The following is a 20,873-nucleotide window of genomic DNA, read 5'->3' on the forward strand; positions in this document are numbered from 1 at the left end:
CAGGGCTTGATCCATCACCGTTTTTTAGCTCACTGCACCATCCCAGTTCAGAACCTGGCTACATGCAAATTAGTCCGTCCCTGGCCCAGTGCATCATGGGAACAGGGCAGACCAAACTACCAAGCCAATTCTTTACTGGAAAGGAAACAAGCTTCCGGGGACCGGTTTCTGGCATTACAGCCGTCTTCGGCCCGGCTTGCTTGCATCCTGATGGTGCAGTGAGCAAGGGACTCACATCTGAGCGTACCCTTCCACACTTGTGGTGGCCAAAACGGTTCAAAAAGGGGGGTGGTGATGGACGGAGTATCTGAATTAAGCAGAACACTCCTACCCAGTCAAAAGATCAGGGCTTGATCCATCACCGTTTTTTAGCTCACTGCACCATCCCAGTTCAGAACCTGGCTGCATGCAAATTAGTCTGTCCCTTGCCCAGTGCATCATGGGAACAGGGCAGACCAAACTACCAAGCCAATTCTTTACTGGAAAGGAAACAAGCTTCCGGGGACCGGTTTCTGGCATTACAGCCGTCTTCGGCCCGGCTTGCTTGAATCCTGATGGTGCAGTGAGCAAGGGACTCACATCTGAGCATACCCTTCCACACTTGTGGTGGCCAAAACGGTTCAGAAAGGGGGGTGGTGATGGACAGAGTATCTGAATTAAGCAGAACACTCCTACCCAGTCAAAAGATCAGGGCTTGATCCATCACCGTTTTTTAGCTCACTGCACCATCCCAGTTCAGAACCTGGCTACATGCAAATTAGTCTGTCCCTGGCCCAGTGCATCATGGGAACAGGGCAGACCAAACTACCAAGCCAATTCTTTACTGGAAAGGACACAAGCTTCCGGGGACCGGTTTCTGGCATTACAGCCCTCTTCGGCCCGGCTTGCTTGAATCCTGATGGTGCAGTGAGCAAGGGACTCACATCTGAGCATACCCTTCCACACTTGTGGTGGCCAAAACGGTTCAGAAAGGGGGGTGGTGATGGACAGAGTATCTGAATTAAGCAGAACACTCCTACCCATTCAAAAGATCAGGGCTTGATCCATCACCGTTTTTTAGCTCACTGCACCATCCCAGTTCAGAACCTGGCTACATGCAAATTAGTCTGTCCCTGGCCCAGTGCATCATGGGAAAAGGGCAGACCAAACTACCAAGCCAATTCTTTACTGGAAAGGAAACAAGCTTCCGGGGACCGGTTTCTGGCATTACAGCCGTCTTCGGCCCGGCTTGCTTGCATCCTGATGGTGCAGTGAGCAAGGGACTCACATCTGAGCGTACCCTTCCACACTTGTGGTGGCCAAAACGGTTCAAAAAGGGGGGTGGTGATGGACGGAGTATCTGAATTAAGCAGAACACTCCTACCCAGTCAAAAGATCAGGGCTTGATCCATCACCGTTTTTTAGCTCACTGCACCATCCCAGTTCAGAACCTGGCTGCATGCAAATTAGTCTGTCCCTTGCCCAGTGCATCATGGGAACAGGGCAGACCAAACTACCAAGCCAATTCTTTACTGGAAAGGAAACAAGCTTCCGGGGACCGGTTTCTGGCATTACAGCCGTCTTCGGCCCGGCTTGCTTGAATCCTGATGGTGCAGTGAGCAAGGGACTCACATCTGAGCATACCCTTCCACACTTTTGGTGGCCAAAACGGTTCAGAAAGGGGGGTGGTGATGGACAGAGTATCTGAATTAAGCAGAACACTCCTACCCAGTCAAAAGATCAGGGCTTGATCCATCACCGTTTTTTAGCTCACTGCACCATCCCAGTTCAGAACCTGGCTACATGCAAATTAGTCTGTCCCTGGCCCAGTGCATCATGGGAACAGGGCAGACCAAACTACCAAGCCAATTCTTTACTGGAAAGGAAACAAGCTTCCGGGGACCGGTTTCTGGCATTACAGCCGTCTTCGGCCCGGCTTGCTTGAATCCTGATGGTGCAGTGAGCAAGGGACTCACATCTGAGCATACCCTTCCACACTTGTGGTGGCCAAAACGGTTCAGAAAGGGGGGTGGTGATGGACAGAGTATCTGAATTAAGCAGAACACTCCTACCCAGTCAAAAGATCAGGGCTTGATCCATCACCGTTTTTTAGCTCACTGCACCATCCCAGTTCAGAACCTGGCTACATGCAAATTAGTCTGTCCCTGGCCCAGTGCATCATGGGAACAGGCCAGACCAAACTACCAAGCCAATTCTTTACTGGAAAGGAAACAAGCTTCCGGGGACCGGTTTCTGTCATTACAGCCCTCTTCGGCCCGGCTTGCTTGAATCCTGATGGTGCAGTGAGCAAGGGACTCACATCTGAGCATACCCTTCCACACTTGTGGTGGCCAAAACGGTTCAGAAAGGGGGGTGGTGATGGACAGAGTATCTGAATTAAGCAGAACACTCCTACCCAGTCAAAAGATCAGGGCTTGATCCATCACCGTTTTTTAGCTCACTGCACCATCCCAGTTCAGAACCTGGCTACATGCAAATTAGTCTGTCCCTGGCCCAGTGCATCATGGGAACAGGGCAGACCAAACTACCAAGCCAATTCTTTACTGGAAAGGAAACAAGCTTCCGGGGACCGGTTTCTGGCATTACAGCCATCTTCGGCCCGGCTTGCTTGAATCCTGATGGTGCAGTGAGCAAGGGACTCACATCTGAGCATACCCTTCCACACTTGTGGTGGCCAAAACGGTTCAAAAAGGGGGGTGGTGATGGACAGAGTATCTGAATTAAGCAGAACACTCCTACCCAGTCAAAAGATCAGGGCTTGATCCATCACCGTTTTTTAGCTCACTGCACCATCCCAGTTCAGAACCTGGCTACATGCAAATTAGTCTGTCCCTGGCCCAGTGCATCATGGGAACAGGGCAGACCAAACTACCAAGCCAATTCTTTACTGGAAAGGAAACAAGCTTCCGGGGACCGGTTTCTGGCATTACAGCCATCTTCGGCCCGGCTTGCTTGAATCCTGATGGTGCAGTGAGCAAGGGACTCACATCTGAGCATACCCTTCCACACTTGTGGTGGCCAAAACGGTTCAAAAAGTGGGGTGGTGATGGACAGAGTATCTGAATTAAGCAGAACACTCCTACCCAGTCAAAAGAACAGGGCTTGATCCATCACCGTTTTTTAGCTCACTGCACCATCCCAGTTCAGAACCTGGCTACATGCAAATTAGTCTGTCCCTGGCCCAGTGCATCATGGGAACAGGGCAGACCAAACTACCAAGCCAATTCTTTACTGGAAAGGACACAAGCTTCCGGGGACCGGTTTCGGTCATTACAGCCCTCTTCGGCCCGGCTTGCTTGAATCCTGATGGTGCAGTGAGCAAGGGACTGACATCTGAGCATACCCTTCCACACTTGTGGTGGCCAAAACTGTTCAGAAAGGGGGGTGGTGATGTACAGAGTATCTGAATTAAGCAGAACACTCCTACCCAGTGAAAAGATCAGGGCTTGATCCATCACCATTTTTTAGCTCACTGCACCATCCCAGTTCAGAACCTGGCTACATGCAAATTAGTCTGTCCCTGGCCCAGTGCATCATGGGAACAGGGCAGACCAAACTACCAAGCCAATTCTTTACTGGAAAGGAAACAAGCTTCCAGGGACCGGTTTCTGGCATTACAGCCGTCTTCGGCCCGGCTTGCTTGAATCCTGATGGTGCAGTGAGCAAGGGACTCACATCTGAGCATACCCTTCCACACTTGTGGTGGCCAAAACGGTTCAAAAAGGGGGGTGGTGATTGACAGAGTATCTGAATTAAGCAGAACACTCCTACCCAGTCAAAAGATCAGGGCTTGATCCATCACCGTTTTTTAGCTCACTGCACCATCCCAGTTCAGAACCTGGCTACATGCAAATTAGTCTGTCCCTGGCCCAGTGCATCATGGGAACAGGGCAGACCAAACTACCAAGCCAATTCTTTACTGGAAAGGAAACAAGCTTCCGGGGACCGGTTTCTGGCATTACAGCCGTCTTCGGCCTGGCTTGCTTGAATCCTGATGGTGCAGTGAGCAAGGGACTCACATCTGAGCATACCCTTCCACACTTGTGGTGGCCAAAACGGTTCAGAAAGGGGGGTGGCGATGGACAGAGTATCTGAATTAAGCAGAACACTCCTACCCAGTCAAAAGATCAGGGCTTGATCCATCACCGTTTTTTTGCTCACTGCACCATCCCAGTTCAGAACCTGGCTACATGCAAATTAGTCTGTCCCTGGCCCAGTGCATCATGGGAACAGGGCAGACCAAACTACCAAGCCAATTCTTTACTGGAAAGGAAACAAGCTTCCGGGGACCGGTTTCTGGCATTACAGCCATCTTCGGCCCGGCTTGCTTGAATCCTGATGGTGCAGTGAGCAAGGGACTCACATCTGAGCATACCCTTCCACACTTGTGGTGGCCAAAACGGTTCAGAAAGGGGGTGGTGATGGACAGAGTATCTGAATTAAGCAGAACACTCCTACCCAGTCAAAAGATCAGGGCTTGATCCATCACCGTTTTTTAGCTCACTGCACCATCCCAGTTCATTAATGAATAACATCATGCGGGAGAAAATACAAATCAACACTTGTTATCTCAAATGGATGTTTCTGTCAAACTTTAGCACCTGAAAACAGGTACCTAACAGCATTTAGTATATTAGAGACCCAGAGACAATTTTTTGTCATCTCCCCCGTGGGTATAAGAACAGCTCAGGGGTATTTTCTGAAAGAATTACTGAATTGCTAAAGCACTTTGATGAAGAAGTGTTGTCCTATATTCTGTGATATTTATCTAAACGGACAACTTTATGGGGAAACACTTGACCAGGGTAAGCACCATTATTATGGGATTGCCCTCTGGGGGCTAAAAATTAAATTTTGAGAAAATCAGAAATTGCCCACCTCAGTGTCCTATTTTTGTGATAAGAGTTTTCAAGTGAAGGCAAAAGCCTGGCAGCTAACTTTTTTAAAAAATGTGCGCTGCTCCAGCCTCCAAATACATTAAACAACTTCCAATCAGTACTGGGATTCCAAGATTTTGGCAGAACATACATTTTTGATTTCACAAAGAGAGTAAAACCTTTCTACGTTTTTTAAACCTGACTTTTCAGTCAAACACTGGACATAAGAACACACCATTATTCTTTGTTTACTGCAGGAAGATATTATTGCTTCCAAATACATACACAGATGTGTAAACTAGCACCACTTCGTACTCAGTATCATTTTGGGTCAATTTGGGTACTCTTATTTTACCTTTTAATAAAGGTGAAACTGTACCATTCACATACGATTTTCATCTGTACACAAACACAGAAATGTGTTTTTAATTCAACAGAAAAATAGAATATTCTGACAACCATTCAGACTGCTGTAGCAAAAGAAAGAGAACTGGCTCATGGGAATAGGCATTATTGTCGTCAACCCAGTACCGGGGCTAGCATTCCTAATGCCAAAGCCTCACATCCAGAATGGATACAAAGAGCTATCTCTTTTGCTACATCAGACTTTGAATGCAGATTTGATCAAAGTTTAAAAACACAGGCATTCCTGCAATATGAAATAGAACACCATCTACCAAATGAAATCTTGCCTTTAGATCAGTATGAATTTTAATTTACACTGCTGGGTCTGCACCACCGGCCGCCTTTGTTAAAGGTCAGATGCTGGATGGCAAGTTCCGTCCTCATTGCACCAAAAAAACTACCTCTAGGTAATAGCACGGCTTAGTTGGCAGCTTTTAAAGCCATGATACTTGCACCTTTAAACACGGATCGAGAATTCCCCACACTCATTGTGTGTGATTCCTTTTACTGTGTGCAATGATATAATAAATATTTACACCATTGGGAACAAGATGGGTTTAAAGATGAAACAAGGTGGCACAGTTAAAATACAAAATTATGGGAACAGGTAGTGGAGTTGAGAAACGACCTACCAAAAGCTCACGCGATTAACACGCCGAGTCATCAACGTGATGGCGTGCACGTTGAAGGGAATTCAGTGGCTATTGAAGCCACATGGGGGGCTGCTCACACAGCTTCCATAGCTGCGCACACTTGTCCAACAACGAGAAAAGACGGTTAGAATATGGTGGCTGTAATTGCTTCATGCGAAAGCAGCACAGCAGTGCCTAAGAAATTTCCACTCAAATACTCCTACAAGTTAGATGCAAACAACATTCCATATGCTCAGATTCCTGGAGTGGGGGATAGAGTATTTCCAAATATAGATTGTAGGCAGAAATTAATCATTTAAAGCACACAAGGGCTTGGGCTCCGCGCATTCAGGGGTAATAGCTACTATTTCTTCATTGCAACAGTACTATTGGTGGCCTGGGATCAGAAGTCAGACTATTGGCTTTGTCTTGAACTGCAATATCTGCAAACGAATGCCAGGCTGCACCATCACAACACCCGCACAGGTCCCATTGCTAGACAGCATCAGACTGTCCACTTGATCGTGTCGTGTAAAGGACCACTGCGGCCCCTCAAATTTTGGGGTGGCTTAAAAATATATCTTAGTGGCAGTGGGTCCTTGCTCAAGTTTCCTATAAGTATGGCCTCAATACTTGGCTGACGCTCAAAACTGTTATAGAAAGATTTGCGAGTCCACAACAGGAGATACGCAATCAACGTTACACCCTGACTGTGGCCCCACACTTGGCTCGAGCCTACTGAGAGGCCACGGAAGGGATGGACGTAGTATTGCGGTACTCCTCTCCAACGCCATCCTGAGGGAATTAAGGTAGAGGAGAGGAAGGACAGGGGCATAGAGCAATCATTAACAGCTAGGGTATTAGGCGGGGTATTAGTGGGGTCAAACACTTATATGGATTCAGAGGGAAATACACACTCAGCCAAGAAGCTCTCTAGGAGGTGTCACCCCGTTTACAAATGTGGGAACGTGATCATACATGTGAAGGCACTGTGGCGGATGAAAACCATTCTGTATCTATGATCGTTTAGCTGTTTTACAGGAACTAAAGGAAACAAAGAAACAAACAAAGATTCTGTCAAAGTGAAACATGCCGCCACTGGGAAGTCGAGATAATCACGGCAAGTCCTGTCTGAATCCCAAAAGTCGTGGATCTGGGCAGAGTGAGAAAAAGATCGCGGAGACAAAGGAATTTGGGCCCTCATACAGAAATACATGTGCCACTCCTTAAAGTGAAAGGAACAAGAACTGAACTTTTGCCGCATCCTGCCGTGATAAAAACACCAGGTTAATTTCAAATGAAGGAATCAACCAAAACCTATGTGGCCAATACTGAGCAGTTGGCCTCATGAATTCCACAATAGTAGGCGTCCCTCTCACTACTATTCAAGAAATTCAAACTGAAAGGCTCATCAGATTTGATAAATCAAATCCATGGAGTGGGGGACTCTGCAACAATGCAATGGAACCATTTCTCCTTGAACCAACCTTTCAAATTCCAAATAAAAGTCAAGACAACACTCAAGTTGCAATTTGGCTAAAAAGAAATGTGTACACCAAAGTTTTTTCAACAAAAGCATCAATTAATAAAAGCTTCTACATTTTTTGAACAAAAGCATCAATTAATAAAAGCTTCTACGTTTTTCAACAAAAACATCAAATAATAAATGTTTTAACGTTTTTCAACAAAAGCATCAAATAATAAAGGCTTCAAAGTTTTTCAACAAAAACATCAAATAACTTCAACATCTAAACGTTTTTTCAGCAAACACCAACTATTAACTTCAACATTAACGTTTTTCAATAAAAACAGCAGAAATAACTTCAACTAAACACGATGCAATTTCAACAATTGATCTTACAGCTACTGGCTATTTCATTAACTGTGATATGTTTTCCATGGCTCCACGTGAACAGGAAGCGACAGCCAGCCCAAAAGCAAACAAACATGCAAGTACAAACTTTTGAACCTTTTCCTTTCCAAAAGATACAAACCTGGCTTCACCATAAGTAAAACTATGGGGTATTTCTGGGCTCATCTTTTTCTGTTCTGGCTTTGCTTAGAGCTAGCTTTTAGTATGACTTCTAGTGGACACTTTCTACAACACATGATCAACATAAAACTGAAGCCACGTCCATTTTCAAATCAAATGCAAAAGAGACTTATAAATGTATTCGACCTGAACAAACCTTTATATTCTAAATGATGTACTTAATCATCCAGTTTTTAATTATTTTGAACTATCATTCATTTTCATTTATTTTTATCATGCATTCAGTGATGTCATTACCTTCAGTACATTTTTCTGAAAATTGGGTTACTGGTACAGTGTATAATATGCTGTCTGTTTTAGGAATAATTGCTACATTTTCAGATCATGAAATGTTAGAGATTTATTCATATTGCAATGCGTTATACCTGTTACCTTCATTTAGGTGATCAACTCCTACAGAATTGAAATGCATCTGGAAATGTGGTTGTTTAAACACCAGTAGGAACGTTGCCAAACACCACTAAACACCATCGCACGGGGTGGGATAGTTAACACACATCGGCTGGGGCAACATTAGATGCCATTTACAACACAACAGGGCAGACCCAGTTAGGAAAGTATGGGTGGTTTGGCCTTTTGACACAAATACCTGTCACAGAAATGATTCCTGAACGTCACCAAGGGACTCCGTATACATAGGCCAGACCTACGTTATGTACAGATAACATCCAGAGTTAGTGAAATCCTACAGTGTAGGGAAGCTCTGCCTTTAAAAAAAAAAAAAAAAAAAAAAAAAGCCCCAACACTGACAGTAGTAAAAACGAAAGTTTCCGTTATAAAATTCAATGCTTAAGGCAATCTGAAAACCATGCATGTGCAGCACTTTTATTTTTCATTTTACATCAGCTAAAGAAATATTTTTTCTTTTTTGCAAAATAGCACTCTTAAACACAGACTGCTCCTTTTTCCTTTTTGATAAATTTTATCTTTCACATACAAGCAGTGTGATACACCTTGGGAATCCCTCAAACAGAAACTATGCCTCTCATGGTTTCAAATATTTAAAAGAACAGTCTGGAAAGAAAGCAACATACCTCTTCTCTGATGCGTGTTTTTTGCAATGGAGAATGCGTGGTCATCATCTGTCTGACACTTCCAAAGGAAAAACGCCAGTGTCATTTAACAGCTGGGTCTGCTGAAGTCCCATGCTTGGTTGTGTCTCAAGCGTATTCCCATCAAACCAAAGCATTCCTTGCAAATCCAGTGGGTGCCTTGTGCTTCATTTAGCAACACCAAGGTATGGCTTACAGCACCGGCTGCCTCAGAACCAGCTACTGGCAGCACTATTTTTTACGTGCTCCCACAACGATTATGCGAGGTATTAAAAAGGTCTGTTCACTGCAGCAGATAGAAACGAGAATGTTGTGACTGCCAGCCAGCACTTTTTATCTCTAGTTATGCAAAACATGTCCTGAAACACATTTTTTCTCTTCTTGTTTCAACTTTCACCGAGTGCTTGGAAGCATTCCCTCTAAATTGAATTTTTGTTCTTGTTCTAAAGAAAGCATGGTCGTCAGAAAAGCATATGAGAGTTTTGTTTTATAAACAGAAACTTTTATAAGTAACTACTGACTCTAAAGAATATATATATCTATATTTTTAATGACACTATAGATTTTTCCTGTCTCCACAGAGTCTATAGTAATTTTACATATTTTAGCAGCTGCTATTTTTTTCAGCTCATAAAACACTGTCATGCAACTACCTGCCAATTATATGCAAATGCCTATTTTAGTCACATAGTTTGCTTTTAATGGGTTATTAACTCTTGTCCATAGATTTGAGTGGGTGTCTCAGAGGCACAAATCCTTTGTTTCACAGAGACAGGCAGGCCCTTTGACCTAGATTAGCCCTCCCTTTACAATAACGAGCAAACAGAGAGGCTGTCCCCTTATCTGATCATTGGATGCTCTGTGCACAGAAGACGGACAAATTCTTGGAAACAGAACAAGAACACATCTTCCTCTGACCAACATTACGTCAATCCAAGACACCTATCCAGTATAAGTATACCTCCCTTTGCCCAAGCAAACCAGAGGAGACAGACTTCCAGGGCAACACTCTGCCCAAGGCACTGCAACCTGCGTCATGCCACAGCTCCAGCTGGCAGAGGTCCATCACCCATCTGTGGGTGTCCAGCTCAAGATCAGGATGAAGTCCCACTAAGGTAAAGGGGTTAGACTAACTCCTAGGGGGATTCTTGGCTCTCTAAGACCTACACACATGCTAGGTACACTTAGGTACATCTAGTTAGGCATCATAGGAGTATAGGCTTTATCTTAATACATTCTGTATTTCATGTATTTGTTCATTACTATTGCAAAATGGTAGAACTATACAAAGCCTTTTTATTTAACTGCACTGCTGGCCATAATTCTCTGCTGTTGTCCAACAGTTGTCGCAGCACATATAACCAGTACTAGAATAACTGTACAATAAATTTTATTGTGAACACACACACCCACACTGTTTCTTCTATGTACTTCTCTGAGATGAGTGACTGAATGAAAAGTAGTATATTGTTTCCATGATCCTGAGGGATGTGGGTTTTATGTTATGTGGTTGTCAGAAGCTATTCCCTTCTTGTCTTCAAGAAGTTTCTAGTGGCCTCTGAGCTAGCTGGTACACAGTAATTAAGTTTAATATACATAATAGGGGCATACAAACCTCAGTCCTATGCCAAGCCTATTGTGTATGTTATTCCAATGCGCAGAACCTATAAGGGATATAGGAACTACACTACAAGGGGAGCACCGCCTTAGTAATCACAGACAGTGTAAAGCCCCCAGCAACTGCAGTTGGCCCGGCATTACATTTGCGCAGAAGTCTTTCTGGTCACTGAAAGCCAGATCTCCATTACAACGGTCTGCCAACAGACAGACACTGGCCACTAGGCCCACTGCGCCCCTGAACACGAACACCGAGCCTGGACTTGACTCACTAAATTAACCACCAACACATCTCCTACACTCTGCGAGGCCCCGAGATGTGAAACAAATGAGAGAAATGCAACTGGGGCACTCTGGGCGAGCGAGAGCTGTTCGGAGGCATATTGCCACTGAGTGTGAATGGCTTACCATGATTGACCAAAAGACTAACTCCAGCACTAGACAGCAGGCCAGGTGCACAAGGAGAATTACACACAGTAGGCAAAACCCTAGCTGCTATTGATAAATACGCACCTGCAGAAGCTGTCACTAAAAAACACTTACTAAAAAAACGGTCGGGAAAAATTACCCCGTCTGGTGCTTGAATCACGGATGTCGCTCTGGGAATGTTGCGTTCTGGGAATACAGAAAAGAAAAAGGGACCCAATATCCCAGATTGCCTGTTAATCTTAAAAAAACACAGTGTTCTCTGGGGTACAGCAAACACAGGGTTTGCAAAATATAGATACCTGGGGAAAGAATCCAGCGTGTCTCCACCTTTTCATGCTTGAATAGCAGATATCGCTCTGTATTTAGCGATCTGGGGATATAAGGAAAAAACTAACCCTTCATGCCCGATTGCCAAATAACCCTGACCGATCTCAGCACGCTCACGGGTAATGTAAACACAAGGTTTGCGAGATATAAATACCTGGGGGAAAGGAATCCAGTGTGTCTCCTGGGAGCCGTCTCTGTGTTAAATCAAAGAGCCGTGTGGTGGCAAAGTCGGTTAGAAATATTGAAGGAGGACGCGCGTGCACGTAGTCTCACGCTGATTGCGGTGACTAACATTGGAAAAATACTGCGCGTTATCTCACTAGTGGCCTGGAGATTGAAAACATGATGTCTAGCTACACGTGAAATAATAAAGTTGGTTATTGATTTATAAAGTGCGGTGTATTGATGCGTATAAAAATATGTAAGAATGAAGGTTGCACGGAGTGGAATACTGTGGCTGGTGGCTCATGATTTGGAAACGAAATTAAAAGGCCAACCCGTAGCACTGAAGGGTGTCCTACGTGAGCTTAATTCACAGTGAGATAGGAGCTAAAACAACGCGTACCACACGCACAGGAGGGTAAAGGCGTCATTGAGTTACGAATAACAACTGACAATCACAGTGTCGTTGTCAAGTGTCCACATGCATATCATGAGAGGGAATCTCAACACATTTTATGGAAAATATTTTGCACAACATGAATTACACTTTGGTAGGCAAGTAAGCTTAACGAGAGACGATGTGTCGGCAATTCAAAAGTGACGAGTACCTCTCACGCAGAAGGGTAAGTCGTCGACGATGGTGTAATACAGGTTCATCACCAAGGACCCGACCCAAGAGGGGCCCATTATACAAGGGGCACAGAAAATCCCAACATAGCACACCAATTCTGATGGTTGGGTGGTGTTGTATGCAAAGTATAACTAGAAAACCTTATAGGTGGCATGGATATCATGAGCCTGAACCTGACATCGTGCACAAATTCTGGTGGCTACATAGTGTCATTAGCCAAGTGAAGTTTGCATTGCGTAACTCAAGACCCCAGTGGGGAAAGGTTTAAGGGCAAAGTATCGCTAGTTGTGCATTACTGCTGTTTTGTTCATTAAGCCCATTGTTTATGGAGTCAAAAAGGGACATCCACTTGGATTCCCGGATGTTCAGTATTCGTTCGATGTTGCCGCCTCTGGGTTCCAAAATGACTTTTTCCAGCACCAACCATCAAAGACTGTCAGGCGCATGTCCTGTCCTTTTGAAATGGTCTACCAGAGGCGCACCGGGTACCTCGCACCAAATCCGTCTACAGTGCTGTAATGCCCTGGCTTTGATCTTCTGTTGTCTCTGGCAAAGTAGATTAGTCTGCATGGGCATAGGATGCTATAAATGACATTCCTCTTGTTGCAATTGGTGTAAGTCTTGAGAGTGACCTTGCGTTGTTTGTATTCAAACAACAGTCTGTATGGTAGTGACGCATGTCTTGCATTGTCCACATCTGTGGGGCCAATATATCGTGGTAGATTCCACAGTGACTGAATGGTTGCAGGGTTAGGTGATTCAAGAAAAGACGGAAAATGTGGTCTCTGATACTCTTGGGACTTTTTATACGAATGCATAGGTAGGCTTGCTTGTTCTAAGTCATCCGATATGAGGCCCCAGTGTTTATTGATGACTTTTCTGATAGCGTTGCTTTTGGTGGAGAATGTTGTGACGCAGATCATCCTCCGTTCAGTTGGATCAGCTTTGTCTCTTGGTTGAAGTAGGGTTTCACGAGGGCTGAACCACGACCATTTTCTGGCCTTTTTGATCAGTCTCTTTGGATAGCCTCGTTAAAGCAATCGGTTACTGAGATCCTCAGATTCTAGCATGTAGTTGGATTTCATGGAGCAGGTCCTGCGAATGCGCAGGAACTGTCCAAAAGGCAGGTTGTCCCTAAGGCCTCTTGGGTGGTGGCTATTATACTTGAGTAGAGAATTACGCTCTGCCAGTTTGCGGTATAGTGTGGTGTGTAGTACATCCTGTTCCCCATACAGTGTACCCGAAGAATGGGGAAAACAGACACCAAACAACAAAAGCTGGTCTTTGAGCAGCTGAAACCCACCAGAGGGCCCCCAGCCATGGAGGGCGGCCAACTGGAGGTGGAATCAGCCAGCGCAACCCCCCCTGAACAGGACATCTGAGAAATGTCCAGGGATCTCAAGCAATCTCTCACCGCTATTGACAATAAAATAAATTCTTTATCAGACAGATTTGACCGCCTAAAGGAGAAGGTGACGAAACATGGAGAACACCTTGAACAGGTTGAACAGAGCACCACTGCGCTAGAAGACGAAGGTGTGGCCACCTGGGAAAAGCTCCTCAGCATGGAGAAGATACTCAAGGTGATAAGGAACAAAAATGAAGATTTGGAGCCAGGTCACGCCGAAACAATATGAATAGTAGGGGTCCCAGAGTCCACCGCAATGTCACGGGTGGAGGATTATGTGGAGGAAATACTGCGGGTCCTCTTTGGAGAGTCGCTGTCACCCTTGTGCATTGTGAAGTGAGCCCACAGATCCCTTGGCCCTCGTCCCCCTCAGTGCACAACAACATGACCCATCATTGCACGCCTCTTGAATTATCGAGATAGAGACACAGTGCTGCGCCTAGCCAGAGACATGCAAAATGTATATCAGGGGATCCCAGCGCCCTTCTACCTGACCTTCACTTTGGCAGTACAAGCAGCCAGAAGAGACTTCCGGCCAGTTAAACGTACCCTGCAACAGCTGAGGGTCAAATACTCCCTAGTATACCTGGCAAAGCTTTGAGTGTTCCACGCCGGAAAGACCACCTACTTCACCGACCCTAAAAGCGTAGTGCACTTCGTAAAGGACCTGCGACTGGCTAAGAAGACAGACTGGTCCAGAAAAGAGACTGAGGAAGAAAACCGCACCAGTGATAACGATCAGGCACACACTGCAATGCTGCACTCACAAGAGACTGCCGTCGAGAATCCAGCGGAGTGTGCCAGTCCTGCTCCAAGGGACAATGACACTCCTCAATTGTATCCTTTACCTCGAAATAATAATCTGCTGCTGATGTTTATGCTCATTTGATTTACACCAAGACTGGTTACTTAAATTTGTGAACCTTGTCCCGCTGCCCGACTCCTCCGGGTGGACACATTGGGCTCCTAGACTCTAACAACCCCGGGGATGTTTCCCTTACACTGCATAATGGCATATCAACATTGTGGATGTGGGATGACTGGGTTTCATGCTCAGCCTGATTGGGGGGCTGGAGTGGGTGGGGGGGGGGGCCTAGTTGTGGATGTTTGCAGATAGCGACTGTTTAGAGTGCCATCCCTCCCCCTTTTTACCTACCTTTTCCCTCGACCGATTCTCCTGGCACGATTTGCAACACTGGGCGCACATAGGCAAACAGTCAAGTAGGGCAACATGACCAGAGTGAAGTGTATTACTTAGAATATCCATGGTCTGAATGATGTGTGGAAGACTAGAATGGTAGCCGCACAATTGGACTGACATAAAGCAGACATTTGCTTCCTGCAGGAACTTCACCTCACTGAGAATACACGCGGGCGGTTGCGAGCAGGGTGGGTGGGTGAAAAACACACTGCATGCTACTCAAACTATGCTCTGGGGTAGCCATACTCATCCGGAAAGGGCTGCAGTGGTGCATGTGTGCAACAGTATGCAATAAGATGGGCAGATATGTCAATGTAGCTGACTCACTAGGGAGACACCAAACCAGACTAATCTCACTATATGGCCCTAACACTGATGAGACTGGCTTCTTTGCGGAGGTCTGGAGAGTGGTAAACTCTCTCTGCCCAGGTGCTATAATCGCAGGAGGGGACTACAATGTAGTACTTGAAGCCAAAAACAACAGATCAGGAGACTCCCGCCACCCCCATCCCCGAGCGGCAGCACAATTGCAAGTCATTGTCTCAGAGGGCGACTTGATAGATGTATGGCGGCATAGATACTCTGATAAGCGGCGGGGCACATGTTTGTCATCCACTAGACCCTCCTGGTCGCAGATATACTACTAGCCAGTCTCCCGAGATGCAGTGACGTGGGTCACGGAGGTAAAGCATTTGGCCTGTTCCCTCTCTGATCATTCTCCGGTGATGTTAACGCTAGATCTTCCCGAAAACCCTACCAGAGCTTTCCCCTAGAGACGCCCGCTGGGTGCGCTACGAGACCAGGCATTCCGTGAAACAATTAGACAGGCATATCCGAGTACATCGTTCTCAACCAAAGCACAGTAGACTCCCCCTCAACCCTATGGTAAGCTTTTAAAACCGCCATTCGGGGTGAACGCATTGCTAAACAGGCAGGTGTTCTGTGGTCACTGCGGGGGAACCTAAAAAAGAGTTCTTTGGCAGCAAAGAAAACTATCTGCTACGCACAATCAGAGTTAAATTAGATGAATTCCAGGAGGCAGACATTAGCGAAACACACTTCCTAAGCAAGGAAACTAGAGCCTGGAGATATGGAAAGGGAGAGCGCGCAGGAAAGACGCTGGCGGTGCTCCTACGGAATCCCTGGGCCAGCTATTATATACCTGAGCTACGCATTGCTCAAGATGAACTGGCAGTGGGCCAATCAGCTGTTCAAGCGGAAATGATTTCCTTCTACTCATTCCTCTATAGAGCCCAACAAGAAATGACACCTCCAGAGTGGGTGGAGTTATTTGACACACTGCAGTTGCTGTGGTTGGTCACATACAGGTACATGCATCAAAATCAGAAATAACGATTCGAATAAGGAATCGCAATTTAGAAATCGCTATCCGCAATGCAAGAACCCATTTACGCAAAATTACTGATTTGGTAAAAATCGCAAATGTGAATAGTAATTCCCCAAAAGAGATGCCCAAAATCCGAAAAACAACTTTTGCGATTTCGCAAATAGCGAGATCACAGTTAGCTAATTTGCAAATTGCGAGTTCTCAAAAAGCGTGTCGCTTTGAAAGCATGCTGATGACATCACAACCAGGAAGTCATCCAGCCCATGCTTCATTCAGTGCCCAGTGGAAGTGAGAGGAAGAAGCAGAGTGCTGGAGCTGAGCTGATACATCACCCAAGTATCTTTGCTGTGACTTTCTGCACACCAGAATGGATCAGACGACATCGGGGAGAGTGCCACGCCCAGAAAGAGGAAACTAAAATTTAGTGAAAGAGAACTTGAAAACCTCATTGAGGAGGTGTCCAAGAGCCATGACAAGCTCTTTGGAAAACTTTCACTCACAGTGCCAGCGGCAGAAAAAACGCAGGATGTGGCTGCGTATAAAGAGTAAGGTAAATGCTGTGGGTGTCACACACCGCAGCATAGATGAACTCAAGAAGAGGTGGTCGGACCTGCGTAGCCGTGCCAAGGAGCGAATTCCAGAAAGGCTAAAGGAGGCAAGGCAACACAGCACTGGAGGACCTGGTGGAGGTGACAATCCAGCCTGAGGCAGTGGTGGGAGTGACCCAGCTGGACACATCCTGCGCAGCCAGTACAACTCAAGGTAAGATACATGCAACCATACACTTCTAATTACTGTTCAATTGTGCACATACCCCCCAGGCCAACCCCAGTGTACAGGTCAAACTCTAGTCCACGTTTTCCCTATTACACCCAATGCGTTATGGGAGTTGTAGGCATGTCAGTCAAGTGGGCAGTCTTTTTTTTTTTCAAATTAGTCTTTATTCGATATTTTTTCAATCATAAAAAGACATTTTACAATTAAAAGTTGTTTTTGTTGCCACCCACACCCCACAAGAATACAATATCCACAATGAATCATTTCAGTCTAATCTAAAAAAGAATATATCAACCTAACTCATCCTATTTACATATTTACATATTTTTAAATATATAATATTAAAACAATTATAAAAACAGTTATAAGAGCAAAATTCATCAATACAAAATATATCAGTTACTTATGCAGTATTCATAGTATGTCACTTACTAAATACAATGTGCAAATTTGAATAGCAGGATATGATGGCTATCCCTAAGGTTACTCCAAGCTCATTTTACGTGCCCGAATTATCCACATCCAGTGGAGGAATTTCGACATGGCTATAACAACAGGCTGGGAGGTGTCAGTTCTTAAGATCCTAGCAGCCTCGTTTGCTGATTTTAAGCCCAACTGGGCACAAATCGGTTTTAGCCATGATCGTCTGGGGGCGCTATATTCGGGGCAAGCAAACAACACATGTCCAATATTTTCCTTATGATCAGGGCAAAAGGGGCACCTTGAAGTTTGGTTCTTATACCATTTTTCAGTTAGGGCATTTAATGGTAGTGTCCCCACCCTCAATTGGTGATACCTCTTCCGGTCACCTGGGATGGTAATCCAATCCCAGTAAGATTCTAGGGCCGGTGCATGCTTGAGTTCTAGGAAGTCATTAGTAAAAGATCGATCAATACGACTTCCAAAGCACTTAGTCTCAATCATGCTCCAATACAAATCTTGAAGTATTTTTTTGGGTGGGAAAACATTATTTACAGGGTCATCCCACAATTGAGATAATCCCATAGCCCTATAAATAGTTTTTACCTCTCTCATCCATACTATTTTGTGTCTTGTGTCCTGGGTTCTAACCTCAAGGAAGCCTTGGGCGTACTGAGCGAGTTCTGGGGTTACCCATAACCTCCTCCAGTAGGCAACTGATCTATACCTGGCCATATCCTTGAAGCTATGGAATCCCAGATCATAATTTAGAGGTAGCAAAGGGGTTGACATTGGTAAGCCAGTGATGTTGCGGAGAAATTTATTTTGTGCTACCGTCAACTTTGTAAGATTACTAGGCCCCAAAAGTTCTGCCCCATATAGAACCGCCGCTCCAACCTTTGCGTTATAAATTTTTAAAACCGGACTAATAGGTTTAGAATGTGAGGAAAATAATTCCTTGATAAGGGCTCCTGTCAATTGAGCATGCCTTGTGGCTAGCTCGTTAGTGTGTTGTTTCCAGTCTAGGTTGTAAGACAGGGTAATACCGAGGTACTTAAAGACCTGGGTCTGTTCAAGTTGGACCCCGTCCATAATAGCCTTCCCTCTAATGTGTCTTCGTTTGTGCAAGACCATAAATTTTGTTTTACTTGTATTAATAACAAGACCATGGTCTGCACAAAACGATTCAAAAACTCCAATGGCCCTCTGGAGTCCCTGTTGAGTCTTAGATATCAGCAGGGTATCGTCCGCAAACATCAACAGGGGGATCAGTCTTCCTGCCAACTTTGGGGCATCTGTAGGTTGTTGTTCGAAGTACCTGATCACCCTGTCGATGTATAGCGAGAAGAGCGTTGGAGCTAAAACGCATCCTTGGCGTACTCCCTTTTCAATAGGAAATTTATCGGTAATGCTGCCCTGCTGGTTCCAGCGAACTTGCGCAAAATTATTCTCATGCATTCTAATTAATAAGGACAAAATTTCATTTGGAATACCCTGTTCTTGTAGAGTATTCCACAACTTGGGGCGAGGAACTAAATCAAATGCAGATTTTAAATCAACAAAAGCTGCAAAAAGCATCCCCCCCAAGAAGAACAACGCGCCAATATATTAAAACAAATCTAAAAACTTGATCAATAGTGCTAGTGTGGCTACGAAAACCTGCTTGCAAGGGTGACAATATGTCCTGTTCGTCAATCCATCCATGGATGCGCTGCAGTAAAAGCCTCGCCAATACTTTTTGTATACATGCGATCAGGCTAATAGGCCTATAATTACCTGGATCCGAGCATGCCCCCTTTTTAAAGATGGGGATTATCTCGGCTCCCTTCCAAGTCTCTGGAATGGGCGAGCCCTTCGCGATACCATTGGCTAGCAGCTGGATATAGGTAGCCCATAGGTCTTTATCATGTATAAACAAGTCTGCAGGAACAAAATCCAATCCTGGAGCTCTAGCTTTGGGTATCTTATTTAATGTTTTTAGGACGTCGGCTTTAGTAAAGAGTAGGTGGCTCATAGTGGTGTTTACAGGAGCCACACACTCTTCTTCATCTCTATCCTCAGCAGCAAACTGGGTCGAATAATGGGAAACCCATGCTTCTGGTGACACGTGGTTCATGGGTTCACCTCTTTTGGCCCCCCTTCCCCATTTAACAATGTTCCAGAAGGAGGTCATAGACCTTTCTTTGCTAGCTTTTAGGAGATCCCTCCAGTAGCCTTCCTCCCAGTCCCCCTTTGCTCTAGTTTGCATTTTTTTATACGTGACTCGGGCGTCCCTTATCTTGTTTTTATCTTTTGTTTTTACTGCATCGGATAGGGCCCTATAGGCAACCCTACAGGATTTGTCGTACCACTGATCTTCCTTCCTTATTGGCCTACACTGCTTTTTAGTAACTTTTTTTACAAAAAAGGATTTCAATTTATTAAAAAACTCATCATGGATCATAGTTATTTCAGATGTCGGAGTGTCCATAGTGGATTTTCTCCTTAATTCTCTAATGGCCTGAGTTGTTAAGTCCCTCATAGCTATTATGCTTTCCTCATTAGTTGCACAATTTGACCATCTGATACGTCTATTATCATTTGAGAGAGTTACTTGAACATTTTCTCTCAATTCATTTCCTTTCGATAGGTCAAAAATTTAAATGTCAAAATTAATGGGTCGTGGTCACTTTCAACCCTTGGCTCAATCCACATATCATCAACGCTAGCCCAGTTCTCTTTATTAATCAAAATATAGTCGATGCGACTATGTGAAGTGCCATTGGTAAAAGTAGGGGCACCCTGTTTATCCGAGCCCGTTCTTCCGTTAGTGGCCCGCAACCCATACTCTACACATAGGACTTTTAATTGTAGTGCAGCCTCAGACCACTTTTTAATAGGTATTAAGGAAAGCTGAGGGATATCCCAGATATAGTCCTCTTCTGTCGTAAGATCTACATCTTGGTTATCAAGTGGTTCAAAACAACAATTAAAATCACCGCCAACAATAACATTAGCGTTCAAACAATATTGTTTTAAAAGAGAATCTAGCTGATCAACCGCCTCAGTAGGTTTGCCACCTGGTAAACCCCTCGAGTAAATATTAAAGATATAAAGATCCTTACAATGGGGTCGCTGTAATTTAACCAACAATATATCAGGACTGTTAGTAACCAATTGAAAAGCTGAATGTTCACTGTTCTGTTTGACCCATGTCACCAGGCCACCCTTAGACCTTCCCCTTAAAATCGGTATAGCTGAGACATAAAAATGTAAATAGCCTTGAATAGGTTCTGGATCTGGCTGCCAGGTTTCCTGGAAAAAGATTATGTCCTTCGAGTCCAGGAAAGTTGACCAGTCCTGTGATGGAATTTTACTTTTTAAACCTGCAACATTCCATGACATTAAAATAAATTGAGCATGCACATTGTCATTATTGGGTTTCATACTGCTAGATTGGCTCTCCCTATGTTGTTGGGGAAGATCATATTCATTTGTATTATTCCCACTTACAATCAAATTTGGGGATAAATTTACATTTTGATCACTTTCAAC

The 20,873-nt window shown here is 44.7% G+C and overlaps 1 long non-coding RNA gene across 1 annotated transcript in view; it reads right to left on the reverse strand.

Annotated features, from left to right (window-relative positions):
• LOC144799152 (uncharacterized) overlaps positions 1 to 9,269 on the reverse strand; it is a 61,700-nt gene extending 52,431 nt beyond the window's left edge. Inside the window, exon 1 of the long non-coding RNA XR_013603765.1 lies at positions 9,002 to 9,269. This is a non-coding gene — a long non-coding RNA (uncharacterized LOC144799152). The remainder of the gene's footprint in view (positions 1 to 9,001) is intronic.
• Positions 9,270 to 20,873: the final 11,604 nt, after the last annotated feature.

The sequence above is a fragment of the Lissotriton helveticus genome, chromosome 12 (genome assembly GCF_964261635.1).
Source record: "Lissotriton helveticus chromosome 12, aLisHel1.1, whole genome shotgun sequence".
Classification (NCBI taxonomy): Eukaryota; Metazoa; Chordata; class Amphibia; order Caudata; family Salamandridae; genus Lissotriton; species Lissotriton helveticus.